At 37.2% G+C, this 17,694-nt stretch overlaps 2 protein-coding genes across 3 annotated transcripts in view; one reads left to right on the top strand and one right to left on the bottom strand.

Moving 5' to 3' along the window:
- Positions 1 to 17,694, top strand: part of LOC129238074 (synapsin) — a 116,780-nt gene that overhangs the window by 7,273 nt on the left and 91,813 nt on the right. The window lies entirely within an intron of this gene.
- Positions 1 to 17,694, bottom strand: part of LOC129236946 (tissue inhibitor of metalloproteinase) — a 103,569-nt gene that overhangs the window by 40,379 nt on the left and 45,496 nt on the right. Inside the window, exon 2 of one of the 2 annotated variants that reach the window (XM_054871264.1) lies at positions 8,993 to 9,052. The exons of the other annotated variant lie outside the window; for it this stretch is intronic. The gene's annotated coding sequence lies outside the window, so the exon portion shown is untranslated. The remainder of the gene's footprint in view (positions 1 to 8,992; positions 9,053 to 17,694) is intronic. 2 annotated transcript variants of the gene reach the window in all.

Here is a 17,694-nt window from a genome sequence, read left to right as displayed (position 1 = left end):
TATTTGACCCACCGTTCATACTAGAATTTGAGTCATCGATATGCCACCAGGAGACAGCACTCGCAACAGGCAATGGTTTGGGCCGCTGTAACCGCAGATGGGCGCTCTCCAATCGTTTTCATGGAGCCTGGCGTCGAGGTAAATACGAAATATTATCGGGAAAGAATTCTGGAGGTTACTTTGAAGCCGTGGGAAGACAAACATTTCGGTGGCAGACCATCGACGATTCAATAGAACTCCGCACCGTCTCACAAAGCACGAGTGAACCAAGAACGGCTAAAAAACAACGTCCCGAACTTCATAACGCCCACAAAATGGCTCTCGCGAATCCAATGGATTATTTTCTTTGGGCCATTTTAGAGAGCAAAGTCCGAACTAATCTCGAGGGGCTGAGAAAAGCCATTGTCCGCTAGAGGACCAAACTACCTGCAAATCAGATTCAAGCAGCTTGAGATCAGTTTCTGGACAGTCTCAAGGCCATAGTCAAAGCAAAAGGTGGTCATATCGAGCAAAAGTAAATTGATTCTTAATTTTGTATTATTTTCACACATTTTTTACTTAATAAGAGTAATTTTCAAAACTAAATTTAAGGTCTTTTTAATTGGTTACACTTCTGCTTCATATTGATGTATAGGCAACATTTCTCATCTCCCGTGACGATTCGGTAGGTATGTACAAAAAGCGCTGTTTAGGACCGCGTGTTGATTTTTTCGTTAAATCCCATTGAATGAAAACGTCGACGTCAACGACGTCAAAGTCACCATTTTTGAACTTTTCAACCCATTTCCGTGCAGTATGACACCTTCTCCATACACGTCGCAAATGTCCCGGACTTCTTCGGCAGCCTCAAAACTAATAAAACATTAAATAACTCAAAAATACAATTAACATAGTTTTGGAGAGCAGAAAAAAGATTTCTATCGAATGAACACTTACCATTTACCAAACAGCAAATAAATCATTGTAAAATAAAAGAAAATATAAAACGATATGAGCTTATTTCTCAACCCAATACTTGTGCCTTGGCTGTTTAGTTTTACGAAAGCCACAAGTAGGAGATCCTACACTTCAATATTTGATGGAACAACAACCAGTTACACAGTTACTAGTTTCAAACAAACGCTTTACCCTGTAGAGAAAATGCGCACGAAAAAGGTATAGCCTCGAACTCCACCAGCCATGCAGAAAGTGTTTACTTCTTGGCACAATCTTCTTGGTAGCTATACTTGAACGCCACTACATATTCCCACCAATACAAAATCATTTGTTTTTAGTTAAGTAATGGGTTCCCCTAGTCTCCAACCGCTTACATATGTACACACATACACACACAGCCACTCGTACATGCTGGCTTTACAAATTTCTTTATGACCCCAGGCATTTGTGGGTGAGCGCGTTAAACATTTCATTTTATGCGCCAACGCCGTTGAGTGAATAATATCACACTTAATGAGCTACTAAAATTAACTAAGTACTTTGAGTGATGGCTGCTTTGTAGAACTGAGTGGGGGCACAGTTCTCAAGGAATCACAAAGTGCTTGTGTTTTTGTGTTTGGCTTTTCTTTTTATTAATAATATTTGGTTATATGCGTAGATATTTATGTGAATTCGTAAATATGTATATTTATATTTTTTGTTGGCTTTTTAATCAATTTCTGTTTTCTTGCATAATTACTTTGCGCTTCACTTGAATAAACTCATGCCGCAAAATTTTAATTTTGGATTTGACAGCTCTGAAATGGATTTGTGAGTGTTGACTTTGCATTAATCGCAAAATTTTATTTATTCATTTTTTTGTTGTTGCAATTTGTTATATGCTGATGATTTCGTTGCGTAATACACAACAATTTTTTGCCACTTCGCCACTGCTGTGATGCAGCAAATTTGAAAGTAATTTCCGTAGCCAAAGGAGGATTAAATGTTGCCACTTCAGAATCACTTAATGGCATTGATATATAGTTCGTTTTTTCTCACTGTTCTCATTCTCATACTCATTCTTCTTTTTGCTACTTCACAAATTAAACGTTTCCCGATTGATGTAAAATTTCCATGGAGTAATTCAGAATGCATTCAAAGAGGTTAGACGGATATCTTCTTTACCGATGAGTCCACGAACGGAATACTTTATGGAGCCGTAGGGCAGCTTGGCTGTCTGATAGAATGCAGATATCAGTTGATGACATTCTGTGTATCTCTAACTATTTTAAGCTTTCATGAATAGCTTTTATTTCCGCTTGAAAAACACTACAGTGATCCGGTAGTTTGAAGGATTCACTGATAAAAATCTCTTCGCATTATAACCCTGATCCTACACCGGTGTCCATTTTAGATCCGTCCGTGTAGATCTTAACGGGTGTACTGGGTGATGGATCTTCTTCAAGCCATTCCAATCTAGAAGAGATATTCATTAAGAAATTCCTTTCGAAGCAGAGAATGGGAGGGTGTCAATCACAATCACTGTATATATCCGTATAGGAGCCTAAGATGGTTGAATGTTCATGTGTGACAGTCTTCCATTGTGAGTTCGCTCTGAGTCTTAAGGCGGAACAGGCCGTTGAGTATTTGCAGAAGAGATCTAAGGGTAGTAGATGTAATGCAAAGCCATTGATGACGTGATTTTCAGGAATAAATACCTACAGCCATATATGCCAAATTTGAAAACTATTCGAACCTGTTCTGCATTTCGATTCCGATTCCAACGAAAATTTTAGTTTGCACATAAAAAAGAAAATAGTTGAAAATTGATCGATGAAATGAAATGATCGATTCGATCCCACTCAGAATACCAGAAACTAACGCAGAATGAGAACTAACTGTACCGGTTTGATTTTTCAACTTCTACTATACTTTTCCCCAATAGAACTAGTTACTAAAATTATCTAAATCACTTTGCATCAATTCAGAAACCAGAGAGCTAGTGATCACAGAACAGGAAAATAATCTCCTCTTTGGCTTTCGTTTTCGATCTGATCCGATGTCCGGTGCTTCTTGAGCGGGTTTTATTTAATATTCCGGCCAGAGCTCTTCATAGTTCCGAGATTTTTTAGGTTTGGTTAGGCTGAAGCGGTTGCCCACGATGGGACATCCTTAAGCTCATAGCCCATTGCGATGCTAAAACCAGTGTGTACTTTTGAAAACTTTTAGAAGATGTCTGATATCTTCGAATTCATTAAAGAGTTCTCTACCTAAAATGGTCGTGAAGCACCTTGTCGAACCGCAATACAGAAATTGGTGAAAAAATGCAAGCTGTTGGGACAAATTAATGATGTGAAGAATAAAACCCGTGTACGTCGCTCAAGAGCAGCCGAAAATATTGCTGTTGTAGCCGAAAGTGTTGAAGAAAACCCAGGTTTGTCCATTCCTCGTCGTTCTTTGGAATTAGGCATTCCACAAACGTCATTACACCGTATTTTGCATAAAGATTTGGGTCTTAAGGCTTATAAAGTCCAGTTAACACAAGAACTCAAGCCGACCGATCATCAACAACGTCGTGTCTTTGCTGACTGGGTCGTTGAAATGCATGAAAATGTTCCGGAATTCCATCGAAAAATCATCTTGAGAGATGAGGCCCATTTCTACTTCGGTGTCTTCGTCAACAAGCAAAATTGTCGGATCTGGGACTAAGAAAATCCAAGAGTCATTATTGAAAAGCCTCTCTATGCTCAACGTGTGACTGTTCGGTGCAGTTTATGGTCCGGCGGAGCCATTGGTGAATGGATTGCGCTATCGAGAGATGATTAACGATTTTTTTATGGATGGTATTGATCTGGACAACGTTTATTTTCAACAAAACGGCGCTACGTGCCACACAACCAACGAACCCATTGATCTTTTACGGGAGCAACCCCTCTTATTGGAAAACCCTGTACTTATGAATGGGCGGAATATGTAGGCTCCCTTCCAGCGCCCCCTGAGGCGTCGATCAGAGCTCATGTGTTACACCTACACAAGCTCACCGTTGGACTTTTATGAGATTTTTTAGATAGGATCGTGTCGGCACCGCCTCCCACCACACGAAAGCTCCATAAGTCAAACTGGGTCTGATGATCGTATTGTACGATCAGTGGCTTATATACGGTTTCAAGCTTCATTTTTTGTCAAATGTCCTTTTACAGATAAAGGGGGCATTAAAAGCTTTTTTCATTCTTCCCTCGGTGCGCCTTTCCAAGAAAGCTTTGAGTCCAGAATTATGTGGAGGTACTTGACTTCGTTCAATAGGGTTGGTATTTTGGATCTTCTAGAGAACAGAATTAGTTTAACTAACCAAACTCACTCGACATTTTTCGCGGCAGATATTTAATGCATTCCAAACAAACAAAGGGGTTGCACATTTTAACGCATTTGGGCCAAAGTAGTCAAATATTAAATGCAGCTGCATTAAAAACTTAGGAAAAGTCCCGGTTTATACCAAGAAAGCAACTCTAAGTGCACTGAGTTACCTCTCCGCTATTATATTAAAAAGCTCATAATTATTATAAATAACAAGACTTGAAAAAAACTAAAATAAAAAGCGACCTTTTTCATATAAATCGGTTTTTCCCCCGCCATAGGCCAAAACTCCTTGCTCTTTTGTTTTAAAATTAAGAACAAGTGGATTAAAAGTGACAGGCCCACACAAAACAAAAGGCGAGGTGTACTCGTATAATCATTATTTTTTTAACCAGCCCACAACCAAGCACCGATGGTTCGCCACCCGTAGAAAATTGTGCAAACTCCAGTGAGACTTTTGACAAAAGCGGCTTCCTTATTATTTGCGTCCTTTGCTTCTTTTTCTGTCGTGTTTTTTTCTGTTTTTGTTTTTGTTTTTGTTGCCACTCTACTGACAATAATCTAAACTTTTTCTGCACTTAAACGACCAACAAAATGAGGGCGGAGAATGAAAAGCATGAAGCATAAGACAAAAGCCACTTGCAGCAAAACAAACAGCCACTGCACTTGTATGGACAGACATAAAAAGGGTGCTTTTTTGGATAGGGAAAAGCTTAAGTGAGAATAAAACACAGAAAATGGATTTTAACATCCATAAATTTGGCTTTCATTCAGAGATACCAGCAATAATTTTATGGCACTGTTTGAATTTAAGTGCATTTATTTTGGCAGTAAATCGATCCAGACACACCTCGGCCAGCATGTTGAAGGGGTTCGAACACAAGACTTGCCTAGCAACATTGTCATGACTTTTTCTAAGCGTATGTCCTATCCACTGTCGCTTTGTTTTTCGAATTTCAGTCAAGTTGGTTAACTTTTTTTAGCAGGTCCGGGCTGGATATCGTATGGGGGTAAAAAAAATCGCAAAATACGGCGCAGACAGCAGGTGACAATCGTTTACAGACGTTTCGTGACCACCGCGGTTATTTTGCATTTGGTGCAACCATAGAGGAGGACAGATTTGGTATTAGAGTTAGGTAGGTAAGTGAAATGGTTAAAGTACCATTCAGGCACTCCCAAAGTCCCATTTTTATACCATTACGAGAGCTCTAACAGGCACTTATCTACAGCCAGCCAGAGCTGTTGATGTAATACAGAAGGTTGATGGGATTTAGGTTGGCGCACTGCCACAGGCCCATAAGAAGCACCAACGCTTCAAAATAAGCAATTCGATTTATTGAAAATTTATCAAAAATTGTTTCCTCACTGTACAAAAGTATTAAATAAAATTTTGGAACGGTAATAAAGTTTTTCAATATAATTTTCAATGTTGCCTGGGTCGACTCATGTCTAACCAAATTAACTTCAAAGCAACCAAGAACTTTCACTTCGACTATCACAAAAATTATTGCAATATGAATCTAAAGCTCTCCAGCTCTAAACAACAAGAAAAAAACACCCCTTACATGCTGTGACTCTGCCCCGACCACCAGCAGCTACCAAATTCTCATCCATCCGTTTCGGCGCACTTCCAACGTAGACACTCGTGCACTTCCGGCATTTTAACCGCTGGCGATAAAAATAATATACCCCCCGTGCCACCCCTTTTGCTTCTCAACGCAAAGACTTTTGTGCTGATACAGTTAGTGGTTCGGGTAATTCGACACAGTTTTAGTGCGGTCTTAGTTCAGCAGTAGGACGCACGAAAGCTGCTTTTTTTAATTAAAAACGGCAACTGCTCGGCTTACTTCTTCATTTTAACTACTGCCTAAGCTGAGGGTTACCTCAAACAACCTGATCCAGCGCATTCATTCATTGGCTGGCTGCTGTATTGAGTTGTGGTTCTAACTCAACGCTCAAATGCCAGGGATATGGCGAGGTAAACAGCAAAGTGTTAGGGTAGGTGGGCGAAAATTTCTCTACCAATGTACGGAAGTCAGTGCTTTTGGAAAAGTGTATGGAAAATTTCTTTAGTTTTAGGAGAATTGCGCAAGTAGAAAGCAACGCATTCGATAAGTCACTTCAAAGTACACTCTGGCATTTCCGATGACTTTAAGTGGCCGCGTAAGCAACTGCAGCAATGTGCCATAAAATTCAAGAAAAAATTACAAAAAAAAACTAAAAAATTCTACCGCAACAGTCAACTGAAAATGATGTACAATTGAAGATTAAAGTGCATTTTCAATTACTTAGCAAAGGTGTGCAAGTTTTCTTCGTAGCAGCGATGAATCACTTGAATTAAACTCAAGGAAATTGCACACATAAAATGCAGCCGCAATTATACTAACTTTTTGAAATGTTTGAAAAATGTCTAACACCACTTGTGTGACTCCCGATCGATGGCACACAAACCCAATGCACGGAATTTAAAATTAAAATTGAATTTTTTCCCTCTTTTATTTGGCGCATATTTTCTGAAGCCACATACAACGCTTTCACTTGCCAAATTTCAGTTAGCCCAGTTTTTATTTAGAAATATTTTACTTGCATTAAAATCCAAAGCAACTCAATCCAACGGGAACCAATCCAACATTTCCCTTTCCCAATCGATTGTTGCAAGCCATTCAGTTTAATGGAAATGGAATAAATCAAGAGTGAACTGGCTGCACTACATCCACCACAGGCACATGTTTGTAATATATGTGTGTGTGTATGCTCCTTCTTGGCACAAATTTACGAAAACCAGCTGCTATATAAGTTTTGTGCATTACTTTTGTAAATTTAGAAATGTTCAGGGAAATATAATTTTTCCTGCTTGAGGAAATTTGAAAAGGAAAACAAAAGGAATGTGAGAAACCCACTTGAAAAAGCAACTCAATAAAACTGGCAATAAACAACGTGCATGCATTTATCGTTTACGTGGCACATTCGGCTAGATGCAGTTATGGCTGTTTTGAGTAGAAATACAGCTGAAAAAAAAACCTTGGAAAATAGTGGGGCAAATCGATGAGCCGCTACCGGCCATTAATGCAACTCTAGCAACAGGCATAAATAGCGACAATTCAAAAGGCCATTTCAGTTTATAACAAATGGAGAAAGGTGCATTAATTTATATATGCACAGATATATAAGTATATTTGTAAAGTGCATTTGTATGTATAAGGAATTAGGCGTAGCCAGAGGCTCGAAAACATTATGATTTTCAATAATTTTTTTTTTTGCTAGTCAATTGCTTTATTTTACAAAAATAAAAGCAAAGCATTAATCCATCGTGTTTCGACTTAACTTTAGTAAAATTAAAAAAAAAATTAATAATTGTAAAAGTTATCGCTGTTTGTGTGGAACCGGTCTCTCCAGAAGTCCCTTGCGGTGATTATCACAAGTCCTTGGTGATTCATCTTAAAGCAATTGGACAAGAGAAATTAGTTTCATTTTTTTTTTTTTTCAAAACTAACAATATGGCGGCCTCAGGAAATATTTTTCAGATTTTCGAAAAAAAAACCCACAATTAATTGTTTAAAAAAATCAAAATTTTTTAAAAGAAAGTCCTTCGATTAGGCACGCGTTTCGTTTTTCAAAAGCAGAAAAAAAATGTTATTGAATTCTACCAAGCGAGTTTTTAAGTTACAGTGATCACCAGTTCAAAAAAAATATTTTTGAGAAAAACGCATTTAAAGTTTTGCTGCTGCTGCACATTTTGTTATTTGATAGTTGGCAATTCAGCTGTTAATCAGTACAAAAAGTTTTTTGATCGGTTGTGTTTCGTTTGGCGTTCGTTAAAAAATGGAAAATCAAATGGAACATTTTCGTCATATTTTGCTTTTTTAGTTTCGCAAAGAGAAAACCTCATCTAAAGCTCATAAAAAATGGTGTGCTGTTTATGGTGACGAAGCCTTAAAAGAACGGCAGTGTCAAAATTTATTTGCCCAATTTCGTTCTGGTGATTTTTCACTCAAATATGAAAAACGCTCTGGTCGTCCAACTGAAGTTGTTGACGTCCTAATCAAAGCAATAATCGATTCGGATCGGCACACTACAACATGTGAGATTGCAAAGAAGGTTCATTTATCACATAAAAGCATTAAAAATCACTTAAAACTACTTGGCTATGTTCAAACACTCAATAAATGGGTTCCTCCAGAACCGAAAGAAAGGCACTAACAGGTGCGATTTGCTAAAGAAACGTAATGAAAATGACCCATTTTTAAAAGGACTTATAACTGGCGATTCAAACTCGGTTATTTACTACCATACCAAGTAGAAAAGGTGGTGGAACAGGCCGGTTGAACCAACTCAAACAACAGCAAAAGCTGATAATTATCAAAAGAAGGTTTTGTTATCAGTTTGGTGCGATTACAAAGGAATCGTCCACTTTGAACTCTTACCACCCCACCGAACGATCAATTCTGATGTCTACATTGAACAACAAACGAAATTAAATAATGCAGTTGAAGAAAAGCGGCCCGAATTGACAAATCGGAAAAGTATTGTATTCCATCATGACAATGCAAGGCCACACACATCTTTGACCACTCGGCTAAAATTATTGGAGTTTGGTTGGGATGTTTTGCCTCATCCACCTTATAGTCCTAACCTTTCACCATCTGATTACTTTTTGTTTCGATCTTTACAAAATTCTTTGAATGGTAAAATTTCCAATAAGGATTATGATGTCAAATCGTACCTGATTCAGTTTTTTGCTAATAAAAACCAGAAGTTTTAGAACGTGGGATAATGATGCCGGCTGAAAGATAGAAAAAAAAGGTCATTGATCAAAATGGACAATACATTACAGAATAAAATTATTTATTTCCATGAAAAATTGTCTTTAATTTTTTAAAAAAAACTTCGCAATTACTAAGTTGTCAGCCCAATACTTGCTCACGAGCACTCCGGAGCGCCCTAGCGCCTTTTGTTAATTGTTGAATAACTCGAAAAGTATTTGTCGGATTCACTTAAAATTTTCACACAATATTTTTAAAATATTATAATTTAAGAAAATTAAAAAAAAAATCACATTTTTCGAAAATTCTGACTACCCCTAATCCCATAAGTCAAATATGGAATTTTATATGAAATTAAGACAAATATGAGAAATTCTTTTTATTACCTACAAACATTTTCATACTTAGGATACCTGAGTAGGAAATCCATTATGAACATGAAATTTATATTATTTTGGGGAAACCGAAATTCATTATTTTTCCCTAATATGTAAAACTTAATTTCTAAAACTGTTTGCCTAGAAAATTTCTGTTCAGTTCATAAGTTCAGCCATTCGCCGTTGTAGCGTATTTGGTACGATCCGTCATTGCAGAGTATGAGGCCAAACGCACTTCGGAGTACTTTTCTTGCGAAAACTCTTAAGCTCATTTCGTCCGTGCTTTTCTTTGTCCAGCACTCGCAGTCGTAAGACAGCACAGGCAGTATTATTGACTGCTAGAGGCGGAGTTTGCATTCACGTATAAGTTTTCTAGACTTGAGCCATTTTTTATGGGCTGCCATTATTTTGTGTTGTACCTTCTACTCAAATATAAACGAGACGGTATCAATAAAACGGTCCGCGGATGACATATGGCAAAAATTAATTTTTTGTTTTTTGGTAGGACTGTTATAAACTTACATAGCAAATTTCAGCGTGATATGTCACATAGTTTGTTTTCTGTGCTACTGTAAACAAGTCAAGCTCGAGTGTGTTCTTCGAATTTAACGATGGAAATTCAAGTTTAACAAAGAATTTGTTTGAAATTTTGTTATTCCAACAAAATTTCGGCTTCAGCCGCCTTAAAAATAATGCAGACAACCTATGGGGACTCTGCTCTATCGCGTGCACGTGTTTTCCAGTGGTACAAATCGTTCAAAGAGGGCCGTACATCGGTTGAAAACTTGCTTCATGAACGTCGTCCAGCAACATCAGTAAACGACGAAAACATCGGAAAAGTAAAGGAAATTGTGCTTGAAAATCGCACAAATTACAAAATCGGTTAACGCTGAATATTATTTAGACGTTTTAGAGCGTTTGCGCGAGAAAATTCGTCTTAAAAGGAAGGAATTGTGGGACAACAAGTCATGGTTCTTGCATCACGATAATGCACCAGCTCACACATCACGTCTTGTTCGCGATTATTTGAACAAAAATAATGTTAATATCGTTCTGCAAGCACCGTATTCGCCTGATATGGCTCCATGTGACTTTTTCCTGTTTCTCAAGCTCAAGTTGCCACTCCGTGGAAAACATTTTGAGACAATTGAAGTCATAAAAGAGAATTCGAAGAACACACTCGAGCTTGACTTGTTTACAATAGCACAGAAAACAAACTATGTGACATATCACGCTGAAATTTGCCATGTGAGCTTATAACAGTCCTACCAAAAAACAAAAAACTTATTTTTGCCATATGTCATCCGCGGACCATTTTATTGATACCGTCTCGTTCATATTTGAGTAGAAGGTATTGCGTCGTGACTGCTGTTTGCATTTTTTATTAGAATTCCGAGATATTTAAAGTGCTGAACATCCTCAAATGTGTATGCCTCTATTTCGAGGTTTTCAGGATTACGTCTCTCTTTGCTGCGTGAGATCTGCAGATATTTAGTTTTTTCTTTATTTAGTTTTGCCTTTTAAGACCCACTACTTTTGCGCGCCTTTCAATGTTACGAAGTGTTTCAAATAGATACTTTTTGTTCCTCGCCACTATTGCGAAATCGTCAGCAAACGCAATTGTTATTGTTATTAGAAACTGATGTAGAAAGAAATTTCAAAAAACTATTCAATTATGAGTATTAAATTAATTAGTACAAAAAAAAATTATTTCTACAATAATTATTTTTTTTTTTTAATTTTTTAATTCTTGTAAAAATAATTTTTTAATTTTTTTAATTCTTGTAAAAATTTTGTATTTTGTAATTTTTTTTTGCGTGTTATTTTTACAAAAACTAGTATATTTTATTACCTTTCTTAATTTTCTTCAAATAAAAATACTGGATTTTTAATCATTACTTGTTAATTAATTGAGCGCTTTAAAATCTTTGGTTCGGCTTCGGCTGATATTTGCCGAACTACGATACGGCCTTCAAAATCGATGTTCGGTGGCTCTCTACTAATGAGATTCTGTTAATAGAATCGCCATGAATTGTTTACACAATCACGGCATAAAAGAGGAGCTTGTGGTAATTTCTGCATATCTACTTAAATAAAAAAACAAACAACAAATTTATTATAAACATAATTATGAAGCTCTGCCTGGGCTTCACTTGGTGGGTATACCACATTTATCACCGATTACGACGTGGACGAAAAAACTGTCGCACTCGGTCACAATCAAGAAATAGAAGCAGAATTAATTGCCTTAAAAACAATAAACAGTCAGATCACTAAAGTTTTATTAGACACACAAATAATTTCTAGCTGTGCACACGACCTGAATAAATGCAGTGGAAGTATAAATTTATAAGCAAATCGACAAGCGCTTGTCATATGAAACGTATGTATACATATATGTGTGCAAGTATGCCAACAATGGGAGCCATCTGGGAATGCAATTTTTCCATTCAACTATTTTAAATCACTTGTACGAAATGGGGCATAGGCGACCGTCGTTGACGTGTAGGGCTTGTATGTGACTACCATTTGGTTAAGCCCGAGTTCGAGCTGCACTGTACAAATGCTAAAAGCACTAAATAATTAAATAATAAATCAAAAACATTTAACGGCGGTGGTCACTCGGCAGGCAAATCTTCGAGTGCAGATGTGTCAAGAAAATAATTCTCATAGAACCCCATCTGCTATTCAGAGACGTTGTAAAATTTAGAATCACTCCATTTTTAGCAAAGTAAGTTAGGATACACATCAAGTACATTTGAAGTAAAAGATAGATTAAGTTACTAAACTGGGTGCCAATTGAAATTGAAAATGAATTTTGAAATGACGAGCCAAGAAGCACCGAAAGATTTGGTAACTCCTAAAACACTCAGGCTAAAAAGCCCATTGTGTTCGAAACTCTGCAGCGTGAAAGGGTAGATAGTTAAGGAGGAGAGGAGAGAAGAAACAAAATGAAAAAGATAGGATAGAATAGAGAAATAGAGGTAGTTAGACCTGTGAGAATATTCCAGACTCTTTGGTAAATTTGAAAATATCCTGCACTTTGAAAGAACGAATTTTACTCGTTCCCTTCATAACATAGCGTAATTTCAATTTTGCATTAGCCTAAAATTAGACACAGACGACGAAAGATCTATTTTTAAAGCATATGAGGCAATATGAATTCTTTTGAAGTACAAAATATACAGGGTCCGGTCCCTAAATGTTTAGTTTTAAAAATTACTTTTATTCAATGAAAAAATGTGTGATATACAAAATTAAAAATCAATTTACTTTTGCTCTATCTGCCTACCTGCGGCTACAGCGGCCCAAACCATTACCTGTGGCGGGTGCTACCTCCTGGTGGCCAATCGATGACTCAAATTCTCGTATGAATGGTCGGTCAAAGAAACCCTATCGGGAGTTAACGAATTGCTCAATTTGAAAATTTTTCTCCTCAGAAAACACAATGTTCGGAAATCGACCGTTTTCGGACAAGCGAAACAACTCCTTCGCTCTCTCAAGTCTGAGTTGTTGCTGCTTTGGTGTGAGATCATGCGTCTTTTAGAACTTGTAAGACTAGACTTTGCGGTGGATGCTACGGTCAAATATTTTCAGTTTTTTCGCTATTTGATTGTCACTTCGTCAGGGATTTCGATGAAATCACTTCTTCACTTTTTGAACCATTTCACGTGTCGTTGCAGTCTTTTGATGACCACCTCCATGATGTTTCGCGATGCTACCAGTATCATTGTAACGAGTAATGGTGCGACAAATAAAAACTCTATAGTGCGATACACAAACACTTCATTTACGTTAAGGTGCTCGAACTCACCAACAATCATCGGTTGTGATTTTCCAACCAAATATAATGCAATGACACTTTTACGTTTGAAATTCATTACAGATTTTTTTGTTTCGCGTTCACTCTCGGCAAAATGCTTCCTTGGGCTTGTAAACTATACTCTGGATTGTCATTTAGCCAACTAACAGACAGCTTATGCCAGTCCATCAGCTGCGCGAGCGGTCTGAAGTTGGTTACACTTCGAGTGCTGGACCCTGTAGCAGCGTTAGAAGCATAAAAGTTCGGGGTAAACTATACATCAAATTTACTGAGGAACCTAGCTATTAGGAATATGGAAGCAAAGACGGCCGAGTAGTAATGAAAGGTCGAAGGCAAGGGTGAGAGAAAGGATAATACTTTGAGGAACTTTGAAATTAATGAGCACACCCACATCTAGCTTTGTATGGAGGAATAGAAACTGCAAAGTTAAGCAAAAAGCAAAATGCAGAAACGTGTTTTGAATACTTTCCAGCCTACAAATATAACAAAGCCGCATATTATAGCGTAATGCATGCATATAAGTATACACCTTGGTCAAAAAGTTCCCGGAATATTTTCAAAAAATTCAAATTACAATTTTTTTTTCTCACAAGTGATATTATCGCCTCCATCAACTGCAACACACTTACGAACCTTTTAAACCAACTCTCTAAACTTTTCTACAACTCTGTTTTCGGTAAAACCATCAGAGCCGTCTTCGTTCTCCGTAGTGGTTTTTTGACTCGATCAAATAGAAAAAGAATCGCCAGGTTGATATGGTTTATTAAGTGCAAATTTTATTAATTTTATTAAACGTATGAATGCCTGCACCGATACTGTTAGCTCTGTCCTCACTAACGGCTCCAAGATGGAAACGGGAGTCGGAGAAGAGCTTTTCTCTAAAACAGCCAATTTATCTATTTTCTTAAAACTGCCGAATACTGCTAGTGTTTTTCAGGGAGAAGTCTTTGCGATCCTGTAGGCATGCAAAATGCTTAAGGAACGCGGGAGCGAGGGAGATATTAAGATTTTTTCCGATAGTCAAGCCACGACCGAAGGCTCTGACGACGCCATGTTGCAGATCCAAACTAGTCAACTCCTGTAAGGAGGAGATCATATCCCTTGCGGGTGCAGGTAACATCTCTCTGATTTATATTCCAGGACATAGGAACATAGAGGGAAATGAAATTGCGCATGAGCTTGCCAGGAAGAGGAATGTATTGGTGTTAGAGACCTCCTATCCGCTTATCCGCAACCCCCTTACTGTTGTTGAAGGATAATTGCACAACTTAAGTCTCAGGAAAGCGCAGAAAGATTCTTCCTTTTTGGCGGATTGCCTCAGGCAAATGTCTCATAACGCCCGAATAACAGTCCTTATTAAATGTACGACTCTCCGCCAAAAATTCGTGGTGTATAATACTATAAAAACCGTTAGCTGTGCTTTCTTTTTAACGGAAATGACGTGGTTTTTTTTGGTCGTGGTCCATTGGGAGCTCTCCACTTATTCGCTTGATCTCTGACTTGCGTGTCGTACTCATAAACCCACGACTCGTATCCATTAATGATGCATTTGATGAATGTTGGGTCGAATTCAGCCATGGAAATCACGTCGTAGGTGATAATATTGCGGTCACTTTTTTGCACCACTTAGAGTGTCACCTCGTGGTTGTTCCGGAAACTTTTTGTTCAAGATGGTATTTGTATTGCGTCGTGAAAAGAAATACACAATGTACTTACATATACAGGGTGGTTAGTGGTTTCTTTTATAAATTAAAAAAAAGATGAACAAAGGAATTTTTTTTCGATACATCATTTTTAATCTGGAAGAACAAACTTTCCAATTATTTATGGAACACGATTTCGTACAAGTGGGTGCTGTAGGGCAACCAATTAACCCAGTTTCCCAACATCTTGGTCATATCTTCTAGCTCTATCTCACGAATGGCTTGATTGATATTCGCCTGAAAGATCTAAATCGCTGATGAATTCTCCGCATAATATCTGATCTGCACAGCACCCCTAACAAAAGTCAAATCGCAGCTCCAAGGTAGCCAACTAACATCGTCAAGATGGCTGATAAAGCGATTATCGCAGTTAGCTGGCAAGAGATCATTGCTGCATAGACTGTGCGGCACTTCGCGCTATTCCGCCGAAACCAAAGATCGGCCAGGGTACATGTCTTTCATTTCCGGTCATCAAACTTATTTATCATACCTCTGTGGAGCTTAACGTTAACCAAAATGGTGTCTCCAGAAGCGTTTTCAAAAAAAAAAAAGGAACCAATGATGCAACCGCTCCAAAATACGCACCAAACTGTCTCTCTCTGTGGATGTACTGGCTTCTTGACAATCTCATACGGAGTTTCCCATAACAAGATATTGCAGTTTTGCTTGTTAATATAGCCGTCGGATGAAAATGTGCAGCTTCTGAAGATATTATTTGATTTCTCTTCACTTTGGAAGTTTGCAATATTTCCTAACGTTGCTCAACCCTAAAGCACTTCATTCCCTTCCGAAAAGATAAAATACTGACTTTCTGTCGAAATTTCAAGCGGGAAGGAACTTTCGCCGTCACAATAACATAACATAACATAACATAACATAACATAACATAACATAACATAACATAACATAACATAACATAACATAACATAACATAACATAACATAACATAACATAACATAACATAACATAACATAACATAACATAACATAACATAACATAACATAACATAACATAACATAACATAACATAACATAACATAACATAACATAACATAACATAACATAACATAACATAACATAACATAACATAACATAACATAACATAACATAACATAACATAACATAACATAACATAACATAACATAACATAACATAACATAACATAACATAACATAACATAACACAATTAAAAAACACCATTCTATGAACCACCCTGTGTACGCATATAATTTTTAGAAATGTAGAAAAAAACCAACACACAAAATTACTTACATTATAAAGGTTGTGTGTTTTTGAAGAAAGAATGTGAGGAGGAAAATTACACAAATTAAAATGCCACTGCAAGCTCGTGCATGCATTTATGTTAGAAATATGTGCAAAAAATTGGGATCACCTACTTAAACACACAAGAAAAGTTTACGATTATGAATTTGTACAAATACCAAAGAAAACATTCCGGCAGAGCGGGAAACGTGAGATGAGAAAATCATAAAACTACTTTCAATTTCTTTTTCAAATACCAAAATGAGCTTAAATACTTTTAAGTGCCGTAAACATACAAAGTAGGCAGTAAACACCTCATCTTTCAGCTGCGCAAATATCAGACAGCATGAAACGATAAAAATATAACTGCAACAAATAACCGCAAAATTCCACAAACAAGCAAAATCTTAGACCTTAAATGCATTTGACATTTTCTCCACTAACAGAGATGTAAAAACGCCAATTAGACTGCACACACCTAAGCACAGCTCAAGCAAAGTCAGTCGGTATTTTGAGTGCCGAAAAGCGACAAACAGTCAAAAGTGATTATTGGCGAAAATAGCAAATAGCAAAAGTTTTCTGCCAAACAAACCACAGATTGTGCCAAAGCATAGAGCGCAGCGATAGCAGCCGTATGAAGTGGGCCTGAGGCGGCAGTTGTCAGCATCAGCTTAACAGAGGTTTGTGTGCCTGTGAGGCGTTGTTTGTTTGTATGCGGCTGCACGACGCATTGACATTAATTGCTTGTGAAACATTTGCCATTAGACGCAGTTGAACTACTTTTCATGCGAAGCACGAAGAAAATATGAATTTGTGCAAAACGAAAAACAAACGAAACAAACAAAACTTACCATACATGCATTGCTTCGTGGGCATGGATAGGAGGAGACTTTGAAAATTGGTTGCCTTGTAAAATAGTAGAAATTTCATGGATTGTAACTCAATTAGTAGCGGTGGGGCACGATTTGAACCGCAAGAAATAGTTGAAGTCACTCACTCCAACTTCTGAAGAGTCAAGCAAATTGTATGTAAAAAATTTAATAAAATAAATTACGGAAAACAATATATTGAAATAAAAACTTTACTTTAATTACAAATATGTACATATGTGGAGATCGAGCAAACATCATTTTTGGAGTCGCAACAAACTTCGGCTAATTTAAACATTGTTCAGCCGAGATCGAACTTAAAGCTGTGCAGAAAAATTATTTAATATTAAAATTAAAAAAAAAAAATGTGTAAATGCTCTAAACTATTTTATATATATTTATTCCTTCCGCTCCATAGTAGAGCACAGGGCCACATTTTTGATGGACTCCAAGTATCCAGTTCTCGTATTTTTATTTTGCGACTGGTCAACCATACACAGCCAAAAATTCACGAGGGTTGCTTCTAATTGCGGTCGAAATATCCACAGAAAAATAATTGCAAAATAAAACGAACAAACTTTGTTGTTCTAAGTTTTACTAAACCTACCGCTCACAGATAAAAATACGA

This window comes from Anastrepha obliqua, chromosome 1 (assembly GCF_027943255.1).
Source record: "Anastrepha obliqua isolate idAnaObli1 chromosome 1, idAnaObli1_1.0, whole genome shotgun sequence".
NCBI lineage: Eukaryota > Metazoa > Arthropoda > Insecta > Diptera > Tephritidae > Anastrepha > Anastrepha obliqua.
This window is presented reverse-complemented; position numbering and strand designations above follow the sequence as displayed.